Source organism: Ursus maritimus, unplaced genomic scaffold (assembly GCF_017311325.1).
Source record: "Ursus maritimus isolate PB19 unplaced genomic scaffold, ASM1731132v1 scaffold_34, whole genome shotgun sequence".
NCBI lineage: Eukaryota > Metazoa > Chordata > Mammalia > Carnivora > Ursidae > Ursus > Ursus maritimus.
In genome coordinates, this window is record NW_024426008.1 from 28,411,963 (window position 1) to 28,429,720 (window position 17,758).

Here is a 17,758-nt window from a genome sequence, read left to right on the forward strand (position 1 = left end):
AAATGGGGAGGGAGGCAGAGATGAAGGAGGGAGGCAGAGATGGGGGACTGGGGGACTGGACAAAGATGGGGAAGGGACGGAGATGGGGGCGGGGAAGAGATGGGGAGGGGACAGAGGTGGGGGAGGGGAGAGAGATGGGGGAGGGAGGCAGCGATGGGGGGCAGGGGAGGGGCAGAGCTGGGGGCAGGAGAGAGGCTGGTCAGTGGTGAGGAGGGAGGTACCAGCGGAGTGCCGGGCAGCCCTGGCCCTCAAGTCTGGCACTGGAAAGCTGGTCTACAATCCAGACTTAGGGAGGGTGTGCTGAACAGTAGTACTTGCACCAGGAAGGAGGGCAGGAAAGAGACCTCCCACGAACACTGAGTGCTTGTCTGACCTGAACACAACAGGTCCCCCAGACAGCCTTGATTCCTAACACTGGCTGACTCCCTCCAGGGCGTGTGTGGCCCTGTGACAGGTGGACAGAGGCATGTGCACTGCCCCCTCCAAGAGCCAGGCGTGGGGCAGGAGCCTCGAGGCTCCAAGGCTGAGTCCTCTCAGAGCCCCTGGGCTGCAGGGTGGGGCTGGCCACCACTTCCTGGAGGTTCTGCCCCACGGAGCTTGGGCCCCGGTGCCAGACTCTCTCCAGAGGCCTCCCTGCCCTGCAAAAGCTGCCTGGCCCCAGGCCTTTCTTCATCACCGGGGGCCACTGTCCCCAGGACGGATGAGCCAGGAGGCTGCCTAAAGGGATGGGTTCCCAGGGAGGGGCTCCCGGCACCTCACACCCAGCGGTCAGGCCTTGTCCCTGAGCCATCTTCATATCACCCCCCAACGTCCCCTCAAAGCCACTGACCAGGCCAGGTGGTTACGACACCCGTGTGTCCTGGTGAACCACGCCCCTCCTCTCCCGCACGTAGGCCACATACCCGGGCCTGAGCAGCATTGCTCCCAGGCTCCAGCCCTGCTCACACTCAGCCTCGCCCACAGCCCCCTGTGGTCCTCCCAGGGTGGCCTCCCCGGGCCCTGGGCGCACACTGTCCACTGGGAGGCAGGATGTCCTCCTGTCGCCGCCTCAGCAAACACCGTGCTGTGGCCCAAACAGCACACGGACTCTTCCCGAGCTGGAGCCAGAGCAAGAAGGCGGCGTCCCAGCCAAGTCAAGGAGATACACAAGGGCCACTTCCTTCCGGGGCTCCTCGGAGAATCCGTCCCTCGTCCACATTCTAGAGGCCACCACGTCCTCCTGCCAGAGGGACCGAGGGGGTGACACCAGGATTGTCCCCCATCTCAGGGTCCTCAAGGCACCTCATCCACAGGTCGGGGCATGGGGCCGCCCATCCAGCTTCCCACATCCCTCTCCCACCTGCCTGACCCTGGGCGTGGACAGGGCACCTGTCGCTGCAGGCTCCCTTCCAACCTTCCCCGGGGCCGCACCCGCCTGCCAGGCTGGAGTCCCTGCTGGGGCTTCGGGCCAGGAGGCTCACTCAGCAAACTGAGTGAAGAACCTGCCGTGGGGTCAGCACCTGAACCTGCCAGCGGGGGCTCCAGCCTGCCCTCCCCTCAGCAGAGGCTTCGGGCGGGGCTCGGGGCCGCCAACGGGAACCCCCAGCAAAGGCGCTCCAAGGCGGTGGAGGGCGTCTCCAGCAATATGGCCTTCGTGGGCCTCGGAGACCCCAAACCCCAAGGATAAGCCAGCCTCCCTGGCTGTGGCCAGGGCTCCATGAGAGAAGGGAATCAGGTCCGCGCAGGGCTCCTGCGAGCGTTCAGGAAATTGCCACAGCGGTTATTACAACCACTAATAATTACACTCAGAGACCAAGGTCTTTGAAAACCCTCGTGATTCAACCTCCACCCAGCTACGCCTATCCCAGCCCCACCCACAGTATTTTCCTTCCCCCAGAGAGAAAACGTAGCAGAAACCCTGTTGAAAGGCCGTCAGGGCAGAGCACCTGCCTTGGACACCCAAGGCCCCCCCACAGGTCCTGCCCCGCCCAAGGAGAAAGACTTCCCCACCTGGCAGGGCTGTGGCACGGCCACCAGGACCCCAGGCGTCCACTCCCAGTTGCCAGGGCCTCTTCCCTGGCACGCCAACCCAACAAGACACACATGAGCACCCAGGCCGGCAAGGGGTGTCTTCATGGCACACCCGGCAGCCAGCAAGCAGAGAAGCCGGGATCGGGAGCCACAGTGGCAACACGCAGGCCAAGGGGGCAGGCGGGCAACGCGTCTGTGGCAGCCCTGCCTAGCCCACCGGGCCCCACGGCGCCGGCCACGTGCTGACCCTCTGCTGGGACGTCAGGCGCCCGTGCCAAGCCCTAGGCCCCCGGCTTCTCTGAGCCTCTCCCCAGAGCCTGTGGCCAAGAGTTTGTCCCAAGTTGTGTCTGAAGGGCGAGACCCCTCTGTGACCTCTGGGCAGGCTGACAGCCATCGAAGAGGCCTGGCCGGTTCCAGGTAGAAAGCTGGCAACGCGACCTCCACTCCACCTTGCCAGGCCACACACGGCCCCTGCTCCGCTCACAGACACAAAGGGCCTGCCTCAAAAAATGCATCCATAAGCTGCACCAGGAAGCAGCCCGCAGGGCCAGAACGTTCCAGTGTCACTGTCTCACTCCCCCTGGGAACAGAGCAGGCCTTTGTTTGCTATCTTCCCCGTCATCAAATATTTACAGGGGCTCACGGACTATTTCAGGCAGGCCAGCTGGGAGCCAATCACCGCCCTTCCCAGGACACACAGAGGCGCAGGTGAGCAGGCCGGGTGGCGGGGTGCGGCTTCCTGCAGGGCAGCCGCCCCTGTCCCCAGGCCAGAGCGTGCCCACTGGGGCCTGGGGCCTTGCTGGCTGGACGAGAGCCCAGGGCCAGCAGGGGCTGGACAGCTGTCTGCACCTGGGCCTCCAGGGAGGTCGAGAGCAATGGTGTGAGTGTGCATCCATCCTGGGTGGGCAAGCAGGTGCCTCCCGCCGCCAAGGACAAAGGAGAGAGCAGCTGCATGCCCGTGTCCACCCCAGCCTGCCTCTCACCTGTAACAGACCGAACTAGGCTGCCCCAGTGTCAGCGGCAGGTGCGCGGACCCACAGACGGGGAGCCCCAGGCACGGTGGGAGAGGGACCGGGGGCTGGCTGGCACAGTGGGGCCGAGCACCGAAGGGCGTCGTGACGAGACCGTGCGATCCATGTGTGAGAAATTCTCGGGCGGCACGCCACGTCCGGGACAGAAAGCAAGCGTGCTGCCTGAGCCTGGGACGCAGGTCTGCATCCGGGGGGGCCCGGACGCACTGGCCTGCCCCCTCGTTCCAGCATGTCACTTCCAAAACAACGGAGGCAAGAGCTCCCCTCCGTCATTCCGCATGTACAGAATGTCCCCTTCCTTGTTAAAGACTTTCACTATTTTCATCTGCTTTTCCTTCATTTTGTCTCTAGCTGATTTCCCTCAACTCCTGCCTCATCCCTAAAGCACCCACTGAGCTCATACACCTTCTGACCTTCCCTTAACCCGTGCAGACCCAGCCTGCAGCCACAGAATGGCCGCGGCCGGACAGACCGCCCTGCGGGTGCCACGAAACACCATCCTGCAGGCGTGAGGCTGACCCGGCACAGCCGCGAGGAGGACGGGAGGGGCAGACAAGCTCCCCGGGGCTGCGCCCACACCCACACACGGTGTATGTGGGGTAGGCGGTCCACCGGCGCCCACAGGCCAGGAATCCGATCCACAGACGGTCAGGGCCACCAAGGCCAGAGGGCTGCAGGAGCAGGGCCGGGGAAGCCCCGCCCCACACCCCCCTGCACCCCTCCCCAGGGTCTGCCCCACCCCTCCCTCCTGCAAATCACTCACAGCAGCACACCCGCGCGAACGGGCTGCAGTGTTCTCCATCACCCTGCGATAAAAGCATCCTCCTGCCGCCCTCCCCCTCCCCACGGGGCCGCTGCAGGGTCAGGTCTGCTTGGCACCCACACCTGGGCTCCGAGTCCCCACCCAGACCCTCCAACTTCCAGCTCAGGGGTGGCTGAGAAGAAAAGGAACAGTCTGGCTTGGATGCCCCTAAGGAAACGTCTGGGAGCCTAACAGGGCAGACGGCCACCCGCAAGGGCAGCTTTGTCTGCCAAGGGCCCCCATAGTCCATGCAGCAAGGCAACCCTGCATCACGTCAGAGCAAAAACCATCCCACCCCAAACGCTAGTGTGGCTCCCACGCGGGTCACGGGCCCCATGTGCCACCAGGGCCTGGGGGGTGGGGCCTGCGTCCCCAGGACCCAAGAACACGCAGACTTCTAGACCATTCTGTCAGGTCCCCACCAGGAGCGTGGGATGGCCGTCGCCCTGGGGAGGATTGGGGGGCAGGGGGTGTCCTCCTCCAAGGGTCTCTCAGCAGCACCAGGGGCCCCTCATGCTGCTGACAAGGACCCCGTGGCCCCCGAAAGTGGGTCGCCAGCACTGTGCAGTAAGGCTTCAGAATGACCGAATTCTCCCTAAACCCAAGCACACAGGGTCCCCACTGCCCCCCAGGAGATGCCCACTGACCGCACCCCTGCTCTGTCCCTGCCCTCACTCCTCTCCCCCTGGAGTTGGCAATGCTTCCTCCAAGACAACCAAACACACTCTCTTGCTCCGAACCCATCCAGGCAGGAGTCCGTGGATGTGTGCGGGTCTACCTGGCGTGGTCACTTCCCAGCTGGAAGACACAGCACGGTGGCCAGCTGCCTTCTGGGGGCCCAACAGCCCCGCTGAGGAGCGCACCCCACAGGGCACAGGAGAGGGTCCCTGACGCATCAGGCTCCTGCTGCAGGTCAGCGCCCAGCTGCGGGCAGAGCTGCGGCTGAACCCCCCTGAACTCGCCCCTGGGGATGGGGGAGGCTGCTGGGCCCGTTCGCCCCTGCGGTGGGCTCTCGCCAAAGCTGGGGCAGGTAGGCCCCGGGGGCTGTGGGTGGTGATTCACTGTCACTGCACGTGCTAACTCGGACGCCACGATCATGACTTGGCAAAAATACCAAAGAACATAAAAAAGAGGCTTCAAGAAGGGCAGAGACCCAAGTGAATGCGGCCACGTCAGAGGAAGGAGGTTTGGGGTGCGTTTCAGCATCTGTCCATCATCACCTTCTCAGGAACATCCCTAGAGACACCCCCCACCCCTGCAGTGGCCTCTGCATCCGTCCTCACAGCTCCCGCCCCCCGGAGGGGCCCAGTGCTGGCACGGGGAGGGACGGGGGAACACGGCCCCCACCGGGGCACTGCAGCGTCCACAGTGCAGCCCAAACAGGGGGCTGGCCCACTCGGGAGCCCGAACCGGGAAGGCGGGAGGCCTGCAGCCCTGAGCCCCACAACCACCACGCCCGCGGCCCAGCTTCCTGGCAGCAGGTCCCACTCCGCTGCTGACTGCCCCCCAGGAAGGGGACCAGCACGATCTTTCCAAAAGCCTGGATTGTTCCAGACAGAACGTCCCTGGACCCTGAGGCCATGGGTCAGAGGTCGTGGGGACAGCAGAGCGACCCCTCACCGAGACCCCAGTCTGCGTGCCCGCGGGGCGCCAGCCCGACCGGCATCTGTGATGGGCACCACGGCGCACCCCGCAGAGACGCAGCCCAAGTGTGGCCGTGCGGAAACCCAGCGGCCCAGGACACCGTCTCCGTGGGAGAAAAAGGCAGTGCCACAGAGATCCAAAAACAATGATCAAGAAGAGTGGAGGGATTGTTCTAGATGAAATCCGCCATGACAAACAGGCAGCTCGCGACTCCTGACTGGATCCTGGATCCAAACGAGAAAACGGTCAGCCCCATTGGGAGGCGCGGCCCGCGTCAGACGCGTGGCTAATGGCATCCAAGCCGGGTGTCAGTGTGACACGGAGCTGTGGATTTGTGGGCAGGTGAGCGGCACCCCGGGTGCGGGGACATGGGCTGGGGGACACACGCAACGGCTACAGGGACAGACAGTCGAGCTGCTAACACCTGGCAGTCCAACTTTCCCAAGTTTCTCAAAATAAAAAGTTGGTGGGGAAATGGAAACCGAGTCGCTGGCAGAGAGGAGCAAGTTCTGAGGTGGGGAGAGAGGAGGGTGGGGAGCCACGGGAGGGGATGGCGATGTCCCCGCACAGACGCCTGGGGGCAGGGCGGCAGGAGGCGTCCAGAAGCAGTGGGTGTGGGGGCTGCTCTGTTGGTGGGACAGGCCCGGGCGGAGGGCCTCCTCACACACAGGCACCAACAGGGCCTCGGAGATATGAGGTAACCAGGACAGACACGGGCAGGCGCCCTCGCACAGCATGACCCTCCCTGCCAACAAATCCCACTGTATTCAGCCCCAGGAACAGACTGAAATCCATCCACAGCGGCAAGGCTTTCCCAGATGCCCCTGCGACAGGCATCCCGTTCTAACCTGAGAGACCAATGTCACTTACTGGTAAACAGTTTCCCTCATGGATTAAAACATGGACACTTATCTAACCACTTGCTTCCTGCCTTAAAATGTGGTTGTGATGCCTGAAGCTATGGCAGCCTTTTTGTAGCCATGAGGCAATGGGCCTGTGGGCAAATCCAACACGGCCGAGGACAGTAGGAAAGAAAAACAGGAAAACACCACCGTCCCTGCCAACACTGCTAAGCCACCAGGGCCCTCGGCTGGCCACCCCTCAGTTTCCCACCCTGGGAACGATGAAAAGTTTGCATTGCTTAGCCACACTCGGTTCACAGCTGGGAATTTTCCCAGCTCACATGCTCCCAAGCAAGAGCCAGAAAAGCAGGGAACCTGGGTAAGAGTGGACACCAGAGGGGGACAGGTCCCTCCCCACAGCAACCAGCCTGAGATGGCAGGAGTCTCAGGGCAGTGTCCCATGCCCAGAGCTAAGCACCGCCAATGGCCCCAATGATGAATGGGGCAGAAGCCCCCATGGTATCCGCCACAGAGCCAAGACATGCCACAGGGACATACGCATCCCAACCGTGGTTGGCACGGCACTCCCCAGAGCTCGTCCCGGTCCCATGAAGCAATGGGAAAAGAAAAGGCAAGGGGGCAGGGCCTCTGACAGACCCTTGAGAGCTTCACAACACGGCGGGCATTTTAAAGGCTCTGAGAAGTACCGCAACAGCAATGCCTGCCTGGCCCAGCACTCCCCAAGCCTGCCCAGGGACACTGCCTTTGCACAGCCAACCTCTAAACATGTGTATGAGATGCCGATGCAGGGAAGAGAAGCCTGGGCCATGCCACCAGCCACTGCCCCACAGTGTGAGCTACCCACCCTCCCCTCATGCTGAGCCTCCCCATCTGTAAAAGCGGAATCCAAAATCTCCCATGGTGGTTCTGAAGATCCAACAAGCTCACGGGTGGTCTAGGAGTCTTGAAAAAGTCCTCCATGCCCCCGCCCTACCTGCAGCCAGCTGAGGGCCATGCCCACATCTCCCTGTGGAGGAGACCCCCCAGCCAAGGCAGCCTACATAAACCATCAGGACTCAGGGGCACCAAGCCTCGCCTGGCGCACCCCTCTACCTCACTGGCTCCTCTGCCCACGTGTCTGGGCAGGGCTCATACCATGGCATCTTTATTTCTGGGGCCACCTGAACCCTCTGGGAAATACGCCCAGCTCAGGGGGAGGCAGGCGTGAAAGGGACCACCAGTCTGGACCTCCCGGCACCAACACCCCTGGGACAGACCCTCAGGGAGCCCGTAATCCAGAGCTGCCACTCTGCAGCCGGCAACACTCAGTCCAGACCCAGCTTCTCCCCACACTGCCAGCATGGCTGAGAACTTTCTAGAACAGCAAACACAAAGACGGCAATGAACCCTGAACCATAGCCTCCCCTTGAAAACTAACAGCATTAAAAGACTCTTTAGAAACAAGACCATTTTAAAACCTGGTGCGCTGGGTACATGGACGATAACTGACGTGCCCACATGGGTACGTTATTATTACCTGGAGCCTAGAGTCTGCATCAGGCTTCACTCCCGGGGCTGGAAGTTCTGCGGTTTGAACACATGTTTGAGGATACTCGTTACAGCCTCACTCAGAGTCGTTTCACTGCCTAAAATTGCTCTGAGCCCCCCCCCATTTATCCCGCCTGCCCCGCCCAACACGCAGCAACCACTGATCTCTTTCCTGGCTCCACAGCCGCGTCTTTTCCAGAACTCCTATAGCTGGACTCAGGACATAGCCTTCTCCAGCTGGCTTATTTTGCTTACTAATGTGCATTTAGGGTTCATTTCTGTCTTTCATGACTTAGTAGCGCATTTCTTTTTAGTGCTGAGTAATAGTTCCTCATCTGGACGGACCACAGTTCCTTTGTCCATCACCCACTGAAGGACGTCTCGGATGCTTCCAAGTTTCGGCAGCTATGAGTAAAGCTGCTGTAGACGTCATGTGCAGGATTTTGTGTGAAGTTAAGTTTTTAGCTCATCTGGGTCAACAGCTAGGGTTTGCTTGGTGGATCCAATGGTAAGAGTGTGTGGGGTTTTTTTTTTTAAGATTCTATTTATTTATTTGAGAGTGTGAGAAAGAGAGCATGAGCAGGGGGGAGGGGCAGAGGGAGAAGTAGACTCCCCGCTGAGCAGGGAGCCTGACATGGGGCTCGATCCCAGGACCCCGAGATTATCACCTGAGCCGAAGGCAGACGCTTCACTGATGGAGCCCCCCAGGCGTCCCCAAGTCTGCCTGGTTCCTAAGAAGCTGCCAAGCTGTCTTCTGAAGCCGCGGTGTGGGTCTGCGTTCCCTGCAGCCATGACTGGGTTCCTGCCGCTCCTCTTCCTGGCCAGCGTTGGTCTTGTCAGCGCCCGGATTTTGGCCGTTCTAGCAGGTGTGCATTTCCCTGATGACGCGTGACATTCCAGAGCGCCTTCTCACGTGCTTATCTGCCGTCTGTCTGTCTTCTCTGGCAAGGTATCTATTAAGTAAGGTCTTTGGCCCATTTTTTAAATCAGGTCGTTTGTTCTCTTATTGTTGAGTTTTAGGAATTCCTTGCATAGTAAACTTTTTTTTTTAATAGACTGTGCCCTTGGTTTGTACCTAAAATGTCATTGCCAAGAGTATCACCCTGACACCAAAACCAGACAAAGACCCCACAATAAAAGAGAACTACACGCCAATATCTCTGATGAACATAGAGGCAAAAATCCTCCAAAAAATACCAGCAAACTGAATCCAACAGCACATTTAAAAAATCATTCACCACAATCAAGTGGGATTTATTCTTGGGATGCAAGCGGGGTTCAATGTTCACACATCAATCAACATGATACATCGCATCAATAAGAGGAAGAACGAGAACAATATGATCATTCCAACAGATGCAAAAAGGGCATCTGAGAAAGTACAACATCCATTCGTAATAAAAGCTCTCAACAAAGTAGGTCTAGAGGGAACATACCTTGGCTCTACACACATGCGTGTATATAAACCCACAGCTAACACATTCAATGGGGAAAAACTGAGGCCCGTCCCCCTAAGGTCAGGAGCAAGACAAGGATGTCCCCTCTCATCAGCACTGTTATTCAGCACAGCACTGGAAGTCCTAGCCACAGCAATCAGACAAGAAAAAGAAATAAAAGGCATCCAAACTGGTAAAGAAGAAATAAAAATCTCACCATTTGTAAATGACATGATAGTCTACATAGAATCCCTAAAGACTCCACCAAAAAACTACTAGAGCTGGTAAATGAAATCAGTAAAGTCAGAGGATACAAAATTAGCATACAGAAATCTGTTGCATTTCTACACACCAATAATGAAGCAGCAGAAAGAGAAATCAAGAGATCCATCCCATTTACAATTGCAACAAAAATAATGACACCTAGAAATAAACCTAACCAAGGAGGTAAAAGACCTGTACTCTGAAAATTATAAAACACTGACGAAGGAAATTGAAGAGGACACAAAGAAATGGAAAGACATTCCATGCTCATGGAATGGGAGAACAAATATTGTTAAAACGTCCATACTCCCCAAAGTAACCTACACATTTAATGCAATCCCTATCAAAACACCAAGAGTTGGGACGCCTGGGCAGCTAAGTTGGTTGAGCATCCGACTCGATCTCAGCTCAGGTCTTGATCTCAGGGTTGAGTTCAAGCCCCACACTGGGCTCCACTATGGGTGTGGAGCCTACTTTAAAAAAAAAAAAAAAAGGTACCAACAGCATTTTTCACAGAAATAGAACAAACAACCCTAAAATTCGTATGGAACTACAAAAGACCCCAAATAGCCAAAGCAGTTTTGAAAAAGGAAAGCAAAGCTAGAAATATCACAATTCTACCCTTCAAGTTATATTACAAAACTGTAGTGATTGAAACAGTTTGGAGCTGGCACAGAAATAGACACAAAGATCAATAGAATGGAATAGAGAACACAAAAATGAACCCACAATTATATGGTCAATTAATCTACTACACAGGAGGCAAGAATATGCAACGGGAAAAAACAGTCTCTTCAACAAATGGCACTGGGAGAACTGGACAACATGCAAAAGAATATAACTGGACCACTTTTCTTACATCATACACAAAAATAAATTCAAAATGGATGAAAAACCTAAATGTGAGACCTGAAGCCATAAAAATCCTAGAAGGGAGCACAGGCAGTAATGTCTCTGACATTGGCCGCAGCAACATTTTTCTAGATATGTTTCATGAGGCAAGGGAAAACCAAAGAAAAATGAACTATTGGGACTTTATCAAGATAAAACGCTTCTACACAGTTGACGAAACAATCAGCAAAACTAAAAGGCAACCCATGAAAATGGGAGAAGATATTTGCCAATGACATATCCGATAAGGGTAGTATCCAAAACATATAAAATATTTATCAAACTCAACACCCAAAGAATAATCCAGTCAAGAAATGGGCAGAAGACATGAACAGACATTTTTCCAAAGAAGACATAGAAATGGCCAATAGATACATTAAAATACACTCAACATCACTCATCATCAGGGAAATGCAAATCAAAACTACAATGAGATATCACGTCACACCTGAAATCAACAACACTGGGAAATCAGGTGTACGTAAGGATGTAGAGAAAGGGGAACCCTCTCGCACTGTTGGTGGGAACGCAAACTGGTGTAGCCACTGTGGAAAACTACATGAAGGTTCCTCAAAAAGTTAAAAATAGAGCTACCCTACAATCTGGCAATTGCACTACTGGGTATTTACCCAAAGAATATAAAAATACTAATTCAAAGGGACACATGCACCCCAATGTTTATGGCAGAACTATCTACAATAGCCAAATTATGGAAAAAGCCCAAGTGTCCATCAACTGACGAACGGATAAAGAAGATGTGGCATGTATATACAATGGAATATTACTGAGCCATCAGAAAGGGTGACGTCTTGCTACTTGCAGTGACGTGGATGGAGCTAGAGAGTATTATGTTAAGCGAAATACCATATGATTTCACTTATATGTGGAATTTAAGAAACAAAACAAGTGAGCAAAGGGGGAAAAAAGACAAACCAAGAAACGGACTCTTAACTACAGAGAACACACTGATGGTACCAGAGGGGAGGTGGGGGAGGGGTGGGGAAACAGGTGATGGGGAGTACGGAGTGCACCTGTCGTGATGAGCACTGGGTGACGTACCGACGAGCTGAATCTCTATATCGCACACCTGATTTACTAATATAACACTGTGTGTTAACTACTGGAACTTAGATAAAATAAAACAAAATAGAGTAAAAGAACATAAGCCATTGCCAAGCCCGTGGTCACCTAGATTCTCTGTTATCTCCTAGGAGTTTTAAAGTCTTGCACTTTGCATTTAGGTCTATGGTCCATTTTGAGTTGATTTTTGTGAAGAGTAAGGTCTATGTGTGGATTCATTTTTCTGTGTGTGACGTCCAGTGATTCCAACACCGTTTATTGGAGAGACTGTCCCTGCCCCTCTGAGTGGCCTCTGCTCCTTCGTCAAAGGCCGGGTAACTCCATGATGTGGGTCTGTTTCCAGGCTCTCTGCTCTGTCGCACTCAACTATTTGTCTATTCTCTCGCCAGTACTGCACTGTCTTCATTTCCTTTCTTTTATTCTTTTCCAAAAACTCAACATGTATTTAAAGAAAGCTGACATAAATTAGAGGCAGTGATCAAGTAGTCCGGAAAATCTTAAAATGCAACTCTCTGGGGAACAGAACCGGCTCTGAAAACTATTTGAAGTGAGAAAACCTGCGGCCAGCCCTCTGGTTCCCAGCTCCAATGGGCTGTACCTCTCCTCCTGGACCCTCCTCCCGGAGCCTCTCTGCCCAGACACAGCCCTCACCAGTCTGCGGCCAGAGGCAGATCCTAACCTGCTTCTTGGAGACTCCGGCGGCTATGCTCACACTTCTCTTATCAGCCACTCAGATGATTAGGCAGCAGCAGCCAGGTGCTGGGGCGGAGCACAGGCCGCCCGCCTGCCGGGGACCAGCTCCCACCTGCAGGCAGACCTCCACGCTCCTGGAGGGCCAACCTCTGCTTTTTACGCTTGGGGGGGGGGGGCTTCACTCTGCTCTCTGCAAACACTTGTCGACAGTCCTCACGACCCCATGGCGGTCGGCTAGCACTAGGCCCACTGCACAAACAGGTAAACCAAGGCTCACAACGGCAGGTGTCTTCCCCAAGGCCTCCCCACTGGGAAGCTGTGGGCCTGGGGCCCAAATGCAGTGGGGGCCCTGCTCTGGGGGGTTCGTACGCACTGGGCAGGGTGCCCCATCTGGCCGCAAGGCTCCTGAATGCCCCTTCCCAGCACCTGAGGCAGACGCCAGTTTCCACCTCCCCACTCAGCCAAGCGGATGGCAAAGGAGACCCAGGCGCACAGCCCAAACCTCTGCAGACCGGGTCAAGTTCTGTCCCCTAGAAGAGGTGACTTGAAGCTCCAGGTCGTCACCCTGGGCATCACCCAGCTTCAGCCTATAGCCGGCCCAAGCCACAGTCCCCAGGAGAGGCCTATGGCCACGCACAAGGCCGCAAGTCCGAGCCATTCTGGAAGGTGAGTGGCAGGCGCAGGGCCAGCCCCCTCAGGCCAGAACGGCAGGATGGCCTCTCCCCACACTCGCTTCCTCGTCTCCTGCAAGCTTCTAGAAAACACCCCTCCTCCGTGAAGACCTGGCTCTCCCACCATGATATGGTCTGCCCTGCTCACTGCGGTATCCCAGGCTGGAACCAGGGCACCCACACAACAAATGCCACTGAGCCAAATACCGCTGCAGCGCTGACAGGGGACCTGGCATCTGGAACCTTCTGGAACAGCTCCCCACCACTTAGCAACTTTTCTCCTCTCCACCATCATGTTCTGGCTAACAGCCCACCTGCAAAGCTCGTACACCTGAGTAAGCTAAAGCCACGACCTGGAAATGACATGGGGGGGAAGCCCGTCAGCCCGCCACACTAGTAAGTCTGGGGTCCTCATTACTTGGTGGTCAGCCCCGAATCAGGCTGTCCACTGCCCCAGATGCCAGGGCCTCCGAGGATGCCCCAAAAGGCACACGCAAAGCAGCAGAACACCTGCTTCCGACAGGAAACAAGCCACGGCGTCCAGGCGCCCACAACGGTGACCCACAGCTTGGGGTGCTCATCCATCCCTGACCACGCTGGCCTCGCCAGCACGGCACCCCGTTGCTGCAAAGGCAGGGAAGGGGAGAAGGCCTGTCTACACAGGTGTCTCAGGCAACCAAACCAGAACCGTGAGGGGCCCGGCACGTCAAACATCGCTGGAGAAAGCAAGCTCTACGTTGTCATCCCACGGACTTCAAATTTCAACATCCCCGACAAAATGAAGCAATAAAGACATCTGAAAACAAAGATAAAAAAGCAGGGTGACCACCAGCCAGAGTCCAGCTGGGCCCCGCAAACTGAGCTCTATGCATCCTACTCCAGCAAGCACAGTCCCCTCCACGTGTGGCCCCCGCCCCCAGGTCACGCTGCTCGAGGCCACTCGGACAGCAGACGAGGCCCCTGAGGGGACCTCTGAACCCCGGGTGTGAAGCCGCCCAGCACCACGTGATGTGTCCCTGGCCCGTCTGTGAAAGGCGATGGTGCACCTGCATGGGTAGGTGCCGGCTCAGCGCCCGCCCAGGCAGGGACACCACGGCCACAGGAGACCCCACCAGGCTGCGGACGGAGGAGACTGGCTGGCCATGTACACCCACCTGCAACGAGCCTCCCAGGCCGCAGGCAGGCAGGCAAGTTGGGAACACACAGCAACCCCTGATCACACAAAGGGGAGGCCAGAGGTTTCACGGCCCCCGTGTCCACAGTCCCTCCCCGGCCTGGCCTGCCCCTCAGGAGCCCAATCACCTCCGGGCGACACAGAGCAGCAGGCCCCTTTGTGACGGCACCAGCAGGGTCTGGGAACCTATCCCCAGCTGGCAGGCTCAGCCCCCGGAGTAACTCTTTAGGACTCACGCAGCCACGCAAGGGCCCTGCAAGTGCTATGAACAGAGGGTCAAGGACCAACACTCCCATGAGGCAGAATGACGCCCACCCTGTGTGTGGGCCTGAACACCAGCACAGGAAACATGGTCCCAGCTGCCCCCCTCCCCCAAGAGGCAGTGCCCAGCCCTGCAACAGCGGCTCCCAAAGCCTTATGCAGGGAGGCCCGTCTTCCCTGAAGGCAGGGGACCGTAGACGGGTGGGGTGGCCTCCCAGGAAGGGGCTGAAAACCAAGGCTCTCTCCAGGATCCTGAGGAAGACACAGAGAAGCAGGTGACCCAGGAAAGGCCAGCAGCCCGCCTCCGACACAGCTTCCAGATGCCAGCCAGGTCTGCTCAGGGACCCACAGTGGCTCAGAGGGGGCAGCAGGTGAGAAGGTGCCCTCAGACACCCAGGACAGTGTCAGTGGTCGAGATCTGCTCCCACACCCGGTCAGGGTCTACACAGGACGGGAGCTACCAAGGACCCCAGGGATGAGGGAAACATGAGCCTCTGCGATCAGAACGGGTTCTGAGGCCAAAACAAAAGTTCATTCAAAAGAAAAAGACAGGGAAGTGAGACTTTAAAATGGCTTCTCCGGAAAATCAGTGTGCACTCTGGCCGTCTAGAGAATTCGGAAGGCGATGTGTCTTGCTGCAAAGCCCTCCCAACACTAATTTATGGGAGGAAATTGGATGTCATGGGAATCTTTCGTCCTGTAAGCCAGATTGATTCGGTCTAGAGATGCAGCCTTTCCCCCCTTGGGCAGGGCACCCTGGGAGAAGAGTGGGTGAGCCCTCCTCCGTTCCCGCAGAGGCCAGCAGGTACACATGTCCCCCAGCAACCCCAGGGCAGGAGAAGCAAACAGGCTTTGGAGAGCTGGTTTTGGGGCGCTCCAAAGCTGCCAGCCAAGGCATTCCTGGGGGCTGTGGAAGGGGGTCAGAGGGCGGGGAGAATCCTGCAAAGCTCCCCATGCTGAAGGCAATACTCCCAATGACCTGCCCTCCACTGGGATCCCTGACACCCAGCAATCCCGGAGGCCGACAGAGGATGGACATCTCCACACCGTGCAGGACGCAACCCCTTCCCTGGGCACAGAGCCAACATGCCACCTGTTGCCCTCTCTCAGTGCACAGGGGTCCCAGAGGCCCAACCCTCACCTCCTCCACTAAGAATGGCCTCGCCAGGCTGGAGGCCTCCTCCCGTGACGCTGCACTCCCCCCTTGCCCCCCCTTACCCTCCCACCATCTGCATCCTCGATGGTGACCTTGGGGGGTCCTCAACAATGAATGGGATAAATAACAGCCTCCTGGTTGGTCAGGAGGCAGCTGGACACCAGCAGGAGGCTGCTGTCCTGCTGCTCCAAACCCCACCCCAGAAAAGCCCAGCAGAGGCAGCTGACCCCAGGTGCTGCCCATGGAACTGGAGGAAACGTTAGTTGCCCAGTCGCTGGGAGAGGTACAGGACGGTTTCCTGCCAACAGGGGCTCCCAGTACCTCCTGTTAAAGAGCGGCGACCAGACGGATGGGAAGCCTTCTCCAGCCTTCCCACTACCACCCAGAGTCCAGGCATAAAAGACCCGTGGACGGCAGCCAGGCTCCAGGCCTGTGTTCTGCTCAGGGAGCGAGAGGCAGAGCCGCCTGCCTTGCCTCACAGGGAATGGGAACTAAACACCTTCCTGAGGGTCACGTGCGCCTGCAACGCCTCATCGCTGCTGAGGCCTACCTCGGACCCCGCCTGCTGCCGCTCCCGTTCCTGCCCACCACCCTGCACCAGCGGGTGCCCACAGCGCCACACAGGGTCACTTGACGAGAGGGGGAAGGTGGGAAGGGAAGGGAAGGCGCAGGGCCACGCTCTAAAACCTGGGGTCCTCTGCTCCTCTCCGGTCCTCCCTTTCCCACGCAGCAGCGATGCCCAGCTCACTCCCTCACTCACACAGCAGCGATGCCATTCGTGGCACACCACGGCCCCAAGACCAAAAACCACCAAAGCCAGCCCTCCACAGGGCCCCGAATCGACAGCCATGAGGAAGAAGAGCTCAGTCCTCCTGAAGGACTCCACAGGACGCCACCAGCCCTACCAACAAAACTCCACGTTGCCACTGCAAAACCAAGGGACTGCAGGAAGGGGTGGCCTCTGGAGCTCTTTGTGTCTGGAGAAAGACCAAGGACAGGTCGACACCCACCAAATCAGTGGGGCTCCCACATTGCAGGTCACACTGCAGCGGCCCAAAGGACAGAGCAACCAAATCCAGTTTCGGAGCCAAAAAGGCAGGCGGCCTGCAGTGTGGCGGGCAGCCGTGCATCAGGCCTGGAAGGCCCTGCTAACTTTACAGGGTGCGGGGGTAGGCTTACACCCACGCAGCCAGCCCTCGCCCAGGACAGACCCATGCCTGACAGCTGAGCCCCCCCCCCAAGAGGGAGGGCCCGTAAACACGCGAGCTGACAGGCACTGTCCTGGCTTCCAAGGCTGGCCCAGGCAGCTCAGGTTACCGTTTATATAATCTTCTAGGGCTGGGGCTGACACAGCTAACGTGAGGGCAAGGTTATGAAAAATGCATGTCCGGGGCCTCTGCATCCAAAAAAAAAAAAAAAAAAAAAAATTCCTACCCACATTTTGTATGACTTGGTTTTAAGACCTCTCACACATCCGCTTTGTGAAGCAACGGGCCCTGGAGGAATCAAGAGGCCCCCCGAGGCGTCCGAGCCTGGGGCAGCCCCACCTGGCACCGACCACGGGTCAGAAGCAGCCCCTCAAGCATCCCCAGCTGGGGCGCCTACACCATTAAAGACTTCAGAGCACCTGGAACACGGGGCGTCCACACTGCTGCTGCAAAGGCCACGGTACACACCACCTGGGTGGTTACAGACCACCTGGGTGGTCACAGCCAGACTGACGGACACGCCCTCCACGCGCCCACTCTTCAGCGTGGACCCACACTGTGTCACTTCACCGCCACACGCTGGGAGGTCCAACCTCGACCACACAGGCGGTGCGGCTGCCCCCCAAGGGCTGACGCGCCGCCCCGCACGGGACGCGCTCGCCCACCCCCACCTGCGGCCGGCGCCCTCACCTGCAGCTCGCACCAGGCCACCTCCACCCAGGTCTCGGTGTCCAGCCCCTTGTAGACCGTCTTGAAGGAGCCGCGGCCCAGTTCGATGTCGAACTTGAGGAAGCGGCCGTCCAGGGAGGTGGCCACGGCCTTGAGGTCGTCCTCGTCGTCCTCCTCCTCCTCGGGCTCTTCCCGGCGTGTGCGCCCAGACTCCGGCCTCGCCTCGGGCGCCGCCGCGTCCTCCCGCCCCGCGGCCGCCTCTGCCGCCGCCTCCTCCTCGCGGGGGCCTCCGGGGGGCGCGGGCGCGGGGTCCGGGCCGGGCTCCTGCGCGCCCGCGGGCTCGGGGCCGGGGTCGGCGGGGGCGCCGGGCTGCGCGGC

The 17,758-nt window shown here is 57.8% G+C and overlaps 1 protein-coding gene across 1 annotated transcript in view; it reads right to left on the reverse strand.

Annotated features, from left to right (window-relative positions):
• The window catches only part of WNK2 (WNK lysine deficient protein kinase 2), a 128,292-nt gene that overhangs the window by 96,506 nt on the left and 14,028 nt on the right, over positions 1 to 17,758 (reverse strand).